The 15,033-nt window shown below is 35.6% G+C and overlaps 1 pseudogene; it reads left to right on the plus strand.

Annotated features, from left to right (window-relative positions):
- Window positions 1–14,463: 14,463 nt before the first annotated feature.
- Window positions 14,464–14,564, plus strand: LOC116663951 (annotated as a pseudogene).
- The last annotated feature ends 469 nt before the right edge of the window (window positions 14,565–15,033 follow it).

Raw genomic sequence — 15,033 nt, forward strand, 5'->3', positions numbered from 1 at the left:
GAAATAAAAGCTTTGTCCTCTCGCCACAGATGGAGCTCCTGACATGCTTGAAAAAGTTTGGTTGGTTTTTTTTTTTTCTATTTTGGCAGAAAAGCAAGCTCCTCATACTGTTGCCATGTGTTGCTTTTTTACAAGACACGCGTTGGCATTAAAGATTCTTCCAAGAACCCTGAAAGTTTTCACGACAAACATAAAAGTCAACGGTTTTATCATTTTGAAAAGATTTTGTCAAGAAATGGGACCAGAATACAAAAGTGCTTCACTGCCATACAGCAGTTTGCTGGCTTTCAAGAAAACTAAGTTTTATTTGAACCAAAGCTCAAGTCCAAATCTTACTTGAACTACAGTCAAGCAAGGCTTTTCTTTTCACTCTCTCTCTCTCTCTCTCTCTTTTTTTTTTTTTAAGGAAAAGAAAATCCACTCTTGAAACTCTTTTGAAGAAATAATTTTATGCAGAGTTTGGCTTACCCAACAGATATTTTTAACAATGTAAATAGGTTTCAATATGAGGTCCTGAAATCACCATTGTTGATGGATTAAAGGGTGTGTGTACATATTTATAGACGTCCTTGTATATCTGGCCAATATGGAAGAAGATAGTTGTTCCTGGAGTCCTTGTAAGTGTTCAGATGCTGAAGGAGGAGTTTTACCAGGATGGAGTTGAGATACAAAATTATCTATCAAGTTTTTTGAAGAATGCCACACTTCTTTGTGGCATTAAACTTGGAGACTAGTTCCACAGTTATTTTCTCACTGATAACAGACTATATAAAAAATATTGACTAACCAAAGGACTATAAGCTTTAGAGCTAAAGCTTACTACTACTAATTGAAGTTTAACACACAACTTGGCACTAAAACTAACATTTATTAAACTGAAAGTTCACACATCACAGCCTGAAGAATGCTAGTGTCCCTTGACAATCCTTGCCTTATAGAACACACCATGGAATATTTAAATCACTTGCAACAATATCTTTGTGAACCTGGACTTCATTTTGTTTTATAGAGAAATGCACATGTGTTTTCTTCCAGCCGTAGTATAGTGTAATTTTTGTATTAAGGTTGATGATTCATTCACTTGGAGATTTTTCTTGCATATATGAATATTGGTGGGTTAATTATTAAATGATATTATGATTGCTGTTGCATACGTATGGAAATGCATTTGACTTTTATGTCTTGGGTCCAGAAAATTTGATTCATTTTAGTAATTCTAAAATTCTCTCTGTAGAGTTTTTTTCCCCAATCTATTAAAAAAGTAATATTATGGGAGAAATATAGCACTCTTTACATCCTTTCCAATCTTTATGGCACTGTCTATATCCTCCATGCAATGTATAGTAGCTGGAATCCTTATGTTTTATTTAAAGGGAATGCAGTAGTCTTTCAACATTTAATTTGATATTAAATTTAGACATATGTCCTTTGTGAGGGTAAGGATATATTGATTTCTATTTCTACATAAAATATATATGTGTACATGAATTTTATTATAAATCAATATAGATTTTATTAAATGACATTTCTGTAGCTACTTTGATGAGCATGGAGATTTCCTCTTAAATCTGGTAATATGGTGTATGAGTGGAGTTCCAATATTTAAAGAAACCCTTATCTCTGGAATAAACTCAACTTGTTCAAAATAGATTAACTTTTCTACTGCTTGCTCAATTTTGTTAATACTGTTTTTTTGAAATTTCACATTTGTGGTACTAATAAGTTTGTCCATAATTCTTCATTCTTATACTGAATTTGTATGAATTTGGAATTATTTTTATAATTGTCTAAAAAAATTCCATGCAACAGACGTGCTAAAATCTGGTACTTTCAAAGAATAAAACTGACAACCTTTTTTTGGTGATAGTATGCAAGTGGAAAGAGAGAAGACACAGATACCCAGAACCAGGGATGAAAATGGGCACATGATTACAGACGCCTCTGAGAAGACATAATATATACAAAATTGTACCAATGTACTTGAAATTTTGGGCAATGTGACTAATTCTTAGAAAAATAAGTCTTACAGATATTGGAAGTAGAAAATATAAATTGTGTAATATCCTTAAAGAAAATTCAATCAGTAGTCAAAAATCTTTTCACAAAGTAAACATTAGGTGAAGATGGCATCAGTGAGTTCTACCGAACACTTAAGAAATACTGTTTCCTCCAGATCAGTACAGCTTTCCCAGACAGTAGGAAAAAAACACTACTCCCCAACTCACTTTATGAACCTCATAGAATTTTGAGACTGAAACATGGTAGGGACAGTATGAAAAAGATTAGTTATAGGCTAATCTCACTCTTAAAAATAGTTGTAAAATGTTAGCAAAAGTATTTAACAATACATGAAAATATAATACATTATGAACAAGGTAGATTTTCCTAGGAATGTAAGGTTGTTTTAAGTTACAAATCAATATTATTCACCGTATTAGCACATTTAAAAGGTAATTTATATGATGATCTCATAGATGCAGAATCATCATCATAATATAAAATCTTAGAAAATTAAACCAAGAGGAATATTTTCTCAATCTGATTAAATGTTTCTATGTATGTACATATACATATACATGAAGTCACATTTTAATCATATATAAATATCATATATGTCAGTATTTTAACCATTTATATGTACTACAAAATTGTAGACATACACATGTGTGTGAAAATACGTATGTATACATGTATATGTGTATTTTATATATTTATATATATATATATTTAGAAGCTTTTTCTTTATAACTGGAAAGAAGTCAATAACATCCAATAAGAAGTCAAAAATTTTTTTTAATTGGGAAGAAGATATTTCTATTCAGTTTACTGGCAATGCTATCTTGTGGAGTAAGGGAAGAAGAATAAAAATGTTTAAGAAGTTTATAGAGAAGTAAAATTGACATTACACACATGGATTATATGACTGTATGTAAAAGTTCCAAAAAAAATTACAGTTACATAATCAACATTTATGCAAGGATTTAATAGGGCTGTTGGATAAGAATTCAATAAATCTAAGCAGAATTGTCTACACGTTTAGACAAACGTGTATATCTGTAGAGCTATTACCTCTAAAAGTTCCTTTGTGCTCCTTTGAAGTCAACACCTCCCCCGAGCTCAGCAAGTCATGAACCAGCTTTCTTTCACTGTAGGTTAAGTTTGTCTTTTCTAGACTCTCACATAAACAAGATCACATAGCATGCACTCTTACTTCAGGCTGCTTTCATTCAGTTTACTGTCTCTGAGATCCATCCATGTTGTTTAATTTGTCAGTTGTTCATTTATGTTTATTGCAGATTAGAATCCTTTTGTGTAAATATACCAAGATGTGTTTATCCAGTCTGCTGTGGATGGACATTTGGACTTTTCCCCATTTGATGCCATTATGAATAAAGCTATTTTAAACATTCTTATATTATTATGGCATATGCTTTTTATTTCTTTTAAGGTAAAATACCTAGGAGTCATATTGCTTGGTTTCATGATAAGTATGCATTTAATTTTATAAGAAACTGCCAAACAGGTTTAAAAGTGATAATGTAATTTTACAATTCTACCAGTACTGTTTGTATGTTGCAGTTCCACATATTTGCCATCGGTATTAGTCAGAGTTTTCCAGAGATAAAGGACCAGTAGGATACTCACAGGTACTGGAAACAGATCTATTATGAGGGATTGGCTCACCTGATTACAGAGGCTGAGAAGCTGCAAGATGGAGGCCCAGGAAAGCCAGTGGTGTAGCTCCCGTCCAAACCCAAAGGCCTGAGAATCAGGGGAGACAATAGTGTAAGTCCTGGTCTAAGACTGAAGGCCCAAGAATGGAGGATGGATGATGTGAGTTCTTGTCCTAGACCAAAGGCCTAAGAACAAGGAGTACAAATGTCCAAGGGCAGGAGAAGATGGCTGCCCCAGCTCAAGCAGAAAGCAAATTTATCCTTTCTCTGCTTTCTTATTCTATTAGGCCCTCAATGGATTGGATGATGCAGACCCACACTGGTGAGGGTGAGCGTTACAGTCCAATGACTCAAATGCTAACCTCTTCCAGAAATAATGTTTTACCAGCTATTTAGGCATCCCTTAGCCCAGTCAAGTTGACACATAAAAGTAACCATCACAACAGCACTTGGCTGTGTCAGTATCTTTGAGGTCATCCACTCTAATGGATTTGTAACAGTAACTGACCATGGTTTTAATCAAAATGTAGATTAATGACTAATGATGTTGACCACCTCTTATTTAAGTGGTTGGAGTAGAAACCAAAACCAGTGGGAAATTTTAGAAATAAATCCTAGGGTCTCAGACTTTCACTGGAGAGCAGTGGTTGTCAAGGCTAGGACCATGGTGCGTTGAGTAACGCACATCAGTTATTAAATGTAAGAGGGCCTCACCATAGTCTTTACGCTCATTGTTCTGAGACTTGAACTGCATCACTGTCACCTGAAGGATTTGTTAAAACACACATTGCCGGGCCCCTCTTCAGAGTTCCTGGCTTGGTAGACCTGGGGTAGGGGCAGAGATTTTTATTTCCTAAAGTTGCCGGATGCTGATGCTGCGGCTCTCAAGGATCCTCATTTAAAGAAACACTTCTTTAGTGTTTTATTCCAGTTTATGCTCTGACATCTCTTTCTGTGATAATTCAAACCAGCCTCCTCCACATCCTACATCTTTTTCCTCCACTCCAGTGACCCTAAATAACAATATCATTAAGGCAACAAACAAACAGACAAAACCTTCCTCTTATTTCTATTTCTATACAAAGTTCATTTTAATCTTTCATATACCAGCATCAGTCCCACACTCGGACTTTCTTTCTTCATGGAGCCAGTATTTTAACTCTTGATCTTTTTTATTTTTATTTTTTTTACTTTATCGTATCAAAGTTCCCATCATTTTCTTGAAATGTGAACATTGTGCTTCCCACAATCTTAAAATTTATTGAATCATAGTACATAAGATTGTTTTCATAGACATGTTTTCAACTCTTTACCCATTTTAACTAAATTCATCTTATAATGAGTTGATCAGCATGTTAAACTTTGATGTTTAATGGACCAAAATACAACCAGATAGTGGTATAGTTTTATCCACATTTAAAATTTACAACTATTTCTTGGGATATCACATTGAAATGCAATAAACTATTTTTTTATTATTTTACTTTCTGGCATATTTATATGTTTGTTTAGTTTTATTTTTCACTTTTTATAGTAATGTGATTGTTCAGAATATATATTAGTTCAAATAATTAGAACTAATAAGATATAAAATTGCTTAAATTAAAATGAACATGAATAAATCAATATCTCTATCTTTCAATATCAATAACCCATTAAAAAGAAAGCAGAAAAAAATTATTCTATTCACAGAAGTAATGAAGAATGTAAGTTACCCAGAAAGAAACTAGATGAATATAATTAGATCCTTTAAAAAGAAAGTTATAAGATACTGGTGAAAGAAACAAACAAAAAAATGAGTAAATTATACACTGTATTTATGCTGCAAGTCTTAACATCATAAAATATCTACTTTTCCAAAATTAACTTATAAATTAATTATAATTATAGTCCATACCCCAATAAAGATTTTTGAGATCCTTGGTTAGCTGATTTTATAATTTACAAGTAATAACTTATGTTGTGGACTTAATTGTGTTTCCCCAAATTTGTATGTTGAAGCCCTAAACCCCAATGTGACTAATGTATCTGTATATAATGTAGGGCCTTTACAGAGGTAATTAGGTTAAATAAAATTGTTATATTACCTTTTATTTATTAAAAGTAAAATACTACAAAATGTGTATGCATATGCACATGTAGTGGAAAATAGAAAATATGTGTGTGGTATAAAGAATAAGCTTTTTGCAGTGATTTCCTCTGAGGAGGAAGGGACGCATCAAAACTACATGTGTGATCTAAAAAATTACAGTCATATAAGGATGGACTCCAGCTGGTTGTTGTTATGTTAAAATTCATTATTTCATTATAAATTTTTGTCTCTTCTTTGATGTATTTCTATAAACAAATACATTTTAAAATAAAAGGATTAGGAAACACAAATATACTATCATCTGGTTTATAGATTAAATTTCATGAAATGAAGCTACCACTAATCAAATATTAAGATTTTCCTTTTATTGGTCTTATATGAAAGCATAGTCTAGATAAGCAAGATTATACTGTATAGCACAGGGAAATATATACAAGATCTTATGGACACTCACAGTAAAAAGAATGTGACAATGAATATATATATGTTCCTGTACAACTGAAAAATTGTGCTCTACACTGGAATTTGACACAACATTGTAAAATGACTATAACTCAATAAAAAAAGATAAATAAAAGCATAGTCTAATAAATCTAGAAGTTAGATTTAATATATATCTTATCTGTAAGTATGTATAGAGATTACATATATATAATGTATTTTCATTATATATATAGTGTATTTATATTAGTTCTTATAAGTTTTCATCTTTTCATTTTTATCTCATTGAGCTATGTCCTAATAAAACATCTTACACCAAGCCATATGCTCTGGGGTCCCCCTAAGAGGGCTGAGTGGGTCCTTCTGCTGTGGTGAGCTGACTACGTGGGTGGCCAGGTGGGCTTGGTTGCCAGGCCCTGCCTTGTGCCGAGGCTTCTGGCTGCTATTTAGCGGGGCCTGGTCACAAGGTGGCTGGCTGCAGAACCCTAGGAAGCCCTAGGGCTAGTGCCGGCTCACTGGTGGGCGGAGTCAGGGTCCGGAAGACTCTGGGGTTGCTACTCACCCACTGGCCGGTGAGCCAGATCCTGGAGTTAGTCCCGCTCTTCTGGCAGGCAGAGCTGGTTCCTGGAGTCTGGTTGCAGGCCCAGGGATCCCAGAGCTCATTTCAAATTATTGATTTTGGGGGCCGGTTCCTGACACAGTTCGGTATGGGGTCCAGGGTGTCCTGCAGGTTGCATACGCCTCTTAGTGGGCAGGGCTGGGACCCCTCTGTTGTGGGATTTTAGTTTTCCTGCTTCTGGTGTCTGCCTCTGGTGCCTGAGGCTGGGTCCTGGTCCGCCAGCTTGCACAGGATTCCCGGCGGGAAAAGACGGCCCCGCCCACTGGTGGGAGGAGCTGGGCCCTGGCCCTCTGATAGGCTGGGCTGTGTCTGGCTGCGTGTCCAGGGGCGTGTCCAGGGGCACGTTCAGAGGCAGCTGTGGGTGCTTCCGTCTTTACCCAGCCTGTCCGCTGGTAGTCTGTGTCGCTGCCCCGTTAGTTGTTTGGCCTGAGGCGTCCCAGCACGGGCGCCCGCAGGCTGTTAGGCGCTGCCCCGTGTTGGCGCTAATGAGCCTCGTTATCAGTGACCAACAGCCGTGCTCACGGGGCTGAATGCCCCCAAGTATGGCTGCCGCCAGTGTCTCCGCGCCCCCCCACCGAGCCGCCGCCTCCTCCTCAGGAGACGCTCCGAGCCCAGCAGGTAAGTCCGGCCCAGGCTCCCGTCGAATTACTGCTGTTGCCCTGGGTCCGGGTGTTGGGGGGGATTTGTGTGCGCCTTTTAAGAGTGAAGTCGCTGCTTCCCCAGTCCTGTGGGGCTCCTGCAATGAAGCCAAAGGCTCTGGGGGCTCCTCTCCCGGTGCCGGACCCCAGGCCGGGGAGCCTGACGCGGGGCTCAGAACTCTCACTCCTGTGGGAGAGCCTCTGCAGTGTAATTGTTCTCTAGTTTGTGGTTGCCTACCTGGGGATATGGGATTTGAATATATCGCACGTTGGCCTCTCCTTCCCGTCTTATTGTGGCTCGTTCTTCTACATCTTTAGTTGTCGATCTTTTCTTGTAGGTTCCAGTCTTTTTCACTGTTGGCTGTTCTGCAGTTAGTTGTGATTTTGGTGTGCTGTTGACAGGAGGTGAGCTCAGGGTCTCTCTACTCTGCCAACTTGGCCACTCTCCCCTTTACCCCCAAAATGATAGAGGAAAAGGACCTGTCATAATTCTTAAGGGAAAATGACCTACTCGAATCTTCCAATGACTTTTAGAAAGCATTCATTAAATTAATTTAATCGTACAAAGCCGTGCAGCACATTTTGACCTAATTAGATATTGAATGTGAAATCACTATTCCCATTTCGGGCAACAAGCCGTTCACTTGAATTGGTTTTCAACACCACTTATTTCTCATCACCTTTTCTTGAGTTATGCGGATTGATTCCACTGAGTTTCCTTCCCAATCTGGAGCCTCTCTAAACTCATTTGTCTATGGGTTTCATTTGCGTTGGAATGAGGTGGAGCCATGTAACATACGGTGAAAAGTGAGAAAATGAAGGTATCCATCCGAATGATATCAGAAGAGTGCAAGGCAAGCCTATTCCCAGTGAGACACTACCTTCAATTATGTGGTTCCCATAATGCATAGCCTCTGACTTGTGGAAGGAAGATTCAAGTCTCCAATAGAGCCCATGAGCCTCTATTCATGGGGGTGAAAACTTGAACTTGCTAGTACAAACTCAAAAGAAACATAAGTTTTGGAACATATTCAGAAGTTATTGAAAGAAAAATTACTGTCTTTCTTGTGCGATGCAAATGACAAGAAATGTTTTTTTCAGAATGTGTCTGTGTGAGTGTTTCAAAACTATTTCCGCATTGAGAGTTGGTGTTGTAATGGATTATTTATCTCATGTTTTGCTTCTGAATATGGCTTTCTTGGTATCACAGCAGCTTTTATCATAACATCATTTCACACAGATCACTTTGAAACTGAGGACTCTAATTCCAGCTTGTCAAGAACAAAGAGATGAAATGTGAGGAAACTACCCGACAAGAAACAGATATTTGTGCACCAAGAAATGATATTCACTCCTCCCACTGTGACTCAGATGTATAAAATTACTGCTGTCTTGGCAGTGATTGGTGGTTGAGGCATTTTTTTTCTACCAAAGGATTTCAGATAAACATCTTTAATAACACTTACGTCTCCTTGTTGGCCTATACCTTATTATACTGTAAGTCTAGGATTCAATTTTATACAAATGCATACATATCATATCTAAATTTCAGTTTTTATAACTGTCTTCTCTGCTGTTTCCATGTACTATAATGCTACCATATGTATTGCGTTGCAACTATAATTTAAATACCAAGGTACTGTAGCCACTGTTGACTACTTCATATAACTGCCCAGAGTTAGAGACTTGAAGGGGCCCCAACTAGAACTATGTGCTTGACCAACTTGATTTAATACATATACTTTTTCAATAAGAGTTGTTTTCACTTGTGAGGGGCATTCAGATACGTCCTTTAAATGCAAAATATCCCTTAAGGGATAAGGGATATCATTTCTTGGTACACAAATATTTATTCTTTGATCAGTCTTTTTCCCTTGGTGTTTATGATAGTTAATTTTATATGTCAACTTCACTGGGCCACGTGGCACCCAGATACTTGGTCAAACATTATTGTGGTGTTTCCATGAGGGTGTTTTTAGATGAGATGAACATTTAAATCAATAGATGGAGTAAAGCAGATTGTCCTTGATAATGTGGGTGGGCCTCTCCCAATCAGTTGCAGGTCTGAAGAGAATTAAAAGTCTGACCTTGCTCTGAATAAGAGAATTCTTCCTCTTTGGTAGTCTTCTATCTGGGACATGGACATCTTCCTGCCTTCAGATTCATACTGAAAAATCAAGTCAGCTTTTGCTGGGTCTCAAGCCTGCTCGTTTTCAGACTGGAACTACACCCTCTGCTCTCTACTGGGTCCCCAGCTTGCTGACTCACCCCACAGATCTCAACACTTGCCAGCCTCCACAGTCACATGAGCCAATTGATTATGATGAATTTCTTGGCCTTTCTCTCTCTATGCATACAATTAGTTCTGTTTCTCTGAAGAGCTACAACTAATGCTCATATAGTACAAATGAGTTTAGCAATTGAGTTTTCAGGGAGGGACAACATCAAAATTTTGAGTAATAAATTGAGATTACTGTATTCGTTCTAGGTGTCAAGCTAGAGGAACACTCAGAGGAAACATAAAACAGATCAGAGCAGACTGATACATCCCAAATTATTCTTTCTTTTAAACTGTTTCAGGTAATGATGAATGAGAAATTTGAGATGAAATTATCTATTTTGTCCTATATCTCTAACTTAAAATTTTAATCAATCATTGTTTTCAAAGGAAAATTTTCATAAATAAAATGAGTAAGAAATTAAAAATAAAGTTTACTCTTAATCACATACTCCTATCTTGCCACTACCTGCTTCCTTCTCCCTAACAGTAACCATGAATTTGTTCTCTGTATCTGTGAGTCTGTTTCTGTTTTGTTATATAGATTTATTTGTTTTATTTTTTTAGATTCCACATGTAAGTAAAAACATAAAGTTACACATCTGAAACTAATATTGTATTGTAAATTAACTATACTTCAATGAAAAAAACTAAAATAAAATAAAGTTTAGATAGAGCCCCACACCTGCCAGATTTTAACATTTATCTGTCATGATTGTTAATTATAGTTATTTTAAAATTTTATCATGTAATCTGTGTTATTATTCTATCGCTGTGGGATTAGACTTTCCATTGATCTTAAAACTTGATTTAAAGCAAAATATGTGGCTAAAATTTAAGAAGTATTTCCCCTCATTCAACATTATTTTCTCACACATAGTTGTATTATTCAAGGTAATCTCAATTTCAGGGAAAAAGTATGGCATTGCTACTTTTTCAACATTTTTTGACAACACACCATACACAAAAGCAGAAGAATGATAAAGCATTTCATTTTCTGTGAATTCCAGTTTATATATATATAGTCAAATCTCAAACTATTTAATGTTTTCTTTGAATAATAATGAGAAACAGAACTATATATTTATATATAATATATTTAAGGAGACAGTTTAGAAATTGATTTACATAATTATGGAGGCTGAGAAATCCCCCAATCTGCCAACTGCAAACTGGAGAACTGGGAAAACTGGTTATGTAATTTAGTATGATTCTAAAGACTGAGAGCTAGGGGATCTTGGTGTCCTAGTCCAAGTCTGAAGACCCCAGAATCAGGAGCAGTGATGTCCAAGGGCAAAAGAAGGTAAATGTCCCAACTCAAGCAAGAAGACCAAATTCACCTTTCCTCCACCTTTGTCTTGGATGGTGCACAGCATGGTGCAGGCAATCTTCTTTATTCAGACTGCCAGTTCAAATGCTAATCTTTTCCAGAAACACTCTCACTGACACAACCAGAGATAATGTTTTACCAGCTCTCTGGGCATCTTTTAGCCCAGTAATGTTGACATAGAAATTTAATAATCACGATTAGTAAGAGGCCATTTGTCTTCAGCTGTATCTATAGATTCAATGCAATTCCAATTAAAATTCTAACAGCCTTTTCTATAGAAATTGTCAAGCTGATTCTAAAATTTATATGGGATTTTAAAATACCTAAGAAAGAAAAACGACATTGGAAAAAAATTTAAAGAATGTATACTTAATTTATCACATTGCTTTATTGATACATGCAATAATCTGGATGAATCTCAAACTAACTGCTGTGTGAAGGAAGCTGGACCCAAAAGTATGTACACCATTAGATACCATTTGTATAACATTCTAGGAAATGCAAACTAAACTGTTTAAGATAAAGCAGATCAGGACTACATAAGGAAGGGTAAAGAGAGATGGACTGATTACAGAGTCATAAACATACTTTAAGGGATGATTAAGATGTCCTTTATCTTGACTGTGTGATGTTTTCATGAGTATAGTCAGTCCTCACCTCCTCATGGAGTTGATGGAAACTCATACATATCAGAACTGAGTCCTTGTACTCTGTGGTCCCTGGTAACTTGTGTCACAAAACTGTGTTGAATATGTTGTTCTAAGTGATTTCACATATACAAATTTGATTGTTTTCCACTAATAGTAAATTGCTAAAGCTATATGTAAATGTGATAGAAACCACAGAATGTTGATTACAGTTACAACGTGTTATAACTGTAAAAATGGGCATCACCTAGGAAATGGTTACACAGGACCAGGATAATGCAGAAATCATGTGAATGCACAAGAATTTCCACTTAAAACTTTCCCGTATTTTTTTTTAACATTTCTCAATGACTGTATTTTGAAATTAATTGATCTTATTTGATATATCATTGTTGTTGATAACATTCCTAATTGGCTTGAATGATTTTTAAATCCATGGATTGTAAGGTAATAGATATCTATAGATAGTCAATGGCTTCTGAGAAACTCAATTTTTCCTGCATACTTGCTCATAATTTATATGGCAATACTAATAATATGAACGGAAAGACTGAATTTTGAAACATGAGGGGGCAAAAGTTCAGGCAAAATTTAAGACAATTGCATTAATATGCCCTTTATTATTCATATGTGATGCAAAGATATTGAATGTCAGCTTGATTCCCTGGAGAAGGGTAAAGATTTGACTGGTATTGGTCAAGATAATGCTAATTGGGGTAATTATTTGGATTTATATATTATGGCCCTTGTTATAACAATAGATAGCAAAATATATTAAATTGGTAAGGAATTTTGCACATGTGAAATGAAAAAGTATCTTTAGCCTATAAAAGAGGATGATATGCATTATAAAGCTGTAAGATTCAGATAAGATTTGTTAGAGCTAAATTTGATGAAAATATTTTGATTTTAATATTACTAAAAATTAAATAATAGGGGGTAGAATTGATTAATTCATCCAGATATCACACTCACGCACACTACACAAATGTATCTTTTCAAAAGGTTTCACTCTTACCATCACAGACCCTTGTAGGAATTGAAATTTTTGAGCCTTGGGAAAGATAGAGCGTCTGCTAGACAACAGTAAATTGGTAAAGAAGATAAAAACTCTTATAAGAACTGAAGACACCATTACCTCCATAATTTTCTTATTTGGCATTTGAGCTGCCCCCCTTACCTTCCAATGTGGTCTTCTTTGAGTTATGATTTAAATCTGCTAGTTTCAAAAATTCAAGCTCAAAATGTTTGGTTTGTGTGGTACAGACATTCCAGGCTACAAAAGTTTAAATAAGAAGCAGAAGAGTAGGTCTTGGAGTTAATGGGTTATGAACAATATTTTCATGGTAGAGTTAGAAATTGAGGGTGACCTTGATGGGTAGGTATGATTTGATTGGGTTGAAAAGACTGAAGGGCATTTGAATGTAAGAATAGGGTAGGTAAAAACTCAGCTTGTACAAGCACGGTGAATCTATGAGATGGGGAAGAGGCCAACCTAGCCAAAGCAGAGTATCCATGTGTGGAAATAAACAAAGTCCACCAAAATGAGAACAAACAGAAATTAATTATTCAGAGCTTGCTACATACAGCATGGGAGACAACCTCCATCACTCATCTTTGGCAGGAACTCGAATGCTGTAAGGGAAGTGGGAAATTTTATAGTCCAAAAAAATGAGGAGGCTTCAGGTATGTTCTGATTGGAGATTTTTTTCTTTTTTTTTTTTAAATTGCAGTATAGTTGATTTACAATATTATATAATCTTCAGGTGTACAATGTAGTGATTCACAATTTTTAAAGGTTATACTCTGTTTAGAGTTATTAAATTTGGCTCTATTCCCTGTACTGTACAATGTATCCTTGTGATTGGTGGTTCTTGACATATGGAAGCTTGAGGTATGCTAATGATAAATGGAATAGCTTATGTGATTAATTTGGGGAGGATACTCTTCTTCCTCTGGTTGGTCCTGAATTAGAAATGGAAGTAAAAATAGAAAAGTTGGCAATCATTGACCAAACCCTGATGATTCTGATTGCTGCAGGCTTTGTGGTTTGGCTTCCTGGGCTTCCTACGTGATTCTGCATATAGTAGTGGCATATAGGATCTGGCCACTGTCCACATGTATATCCAGTCTCTTTATTGTGAATTATTGAAAAATAAGTTTGGAGAGAAATGAAAGTTCTTAAGAATCAAAGGAAGTTCAGTTAAAATTAATTTCTTACCTCTCATTCTTTTTTTCTAGCTAACCATAATGTTATCATATAAGCAAAGAAACTTTGGTTTTTAAAATTGTGAAAGACTTGGACGATACTTTGTGAGAGCAGGATGAAGAAAGACTAATGTAACTTTATAATTTATGTAATTTAAGAAAATTCTCTCATGACATTTGTTTAACCTAAAGGTCTAGGGGCCTTTTATCTATTTCTCACTGCTCTAACTCTACTGCTTAATATAGAATTAAAAATGAATACCTGCCATCTGCTTAAATGTCTTCCCTCTATTGACCAGCAATTTCATTGTCATTAGAACACTACCAGACTAGCCATTCTTCCAAATCTCTCTCCTAAAAGGTTTGAGTCATTACTCAATGAAGTATAGTTCATCAGAGTTAACATCAGGACTTATTTTATCTTTAGATGATTTAAAGCTGTCTTCTTATTCCTTCTGTTTTCCTGTGGATGTCAGGCTTTTGAAAACTTCTATCTCTATGTCTCCACAAAAGATAAACAAAAAATTCCAAAAGTTGTGCTTCCTTAGGCAGCACAGAGACTAAAATTACACAGAGAAGTTTAGCATGGCCCCTGCACGAGGATGACATGCAAATTCCTGAAGCGTTCTATATTTAAAAAAAAAAAAAAAAAGATTGATTAGCAGTTACATTGTGACAGGTCCCATATAGAAAACCTAAAATCTACAAACAGTTTTCATAGAAGAGGGCAAGAGAATTTTTTTAAAAATCCAAAAGCTTAAATCAAATGTTTGATAGAGGCTAACATTTAAAGTACTAGAGTAAATCCAATCTTTGGGTTATCTGAAAATTTCATTTTTCTAAGTCATGTTTCTCCAAAACAGATGATCACGTACTTCCTATACTCAAAAATAAGCTTTTCAAAGCAGAAAATAAAAAATAATACAGAATATCAATGTACATTTTTTCTGGCACATTAGAAATGATCACGATAAAATTCTTAAAATTTTTTATTATCCTGATTTGTTCCTTGAAGAATATAAAAACCTAAAGAAAAATGCCTTTAAAGAACTCACATGATATAGTTTCCAAATTCAGATTTTACTTAGTTATGTTTCTCATAGTTA

This window comes from Camelus ferus, chromosome 5, assembly GCF_009834535.1.
Source record: "Camelus ferus isolate YT-003-E chromosome 5, BCGSAC_Cfer_1.0, whole genome shotgun sequence".
NCBI classification, from domain to species: Eukaryota; Metazoa; Chordata; class Mammalia; order Artiodactyla; family Camelidae; genus Camelus; species Camelus ferus.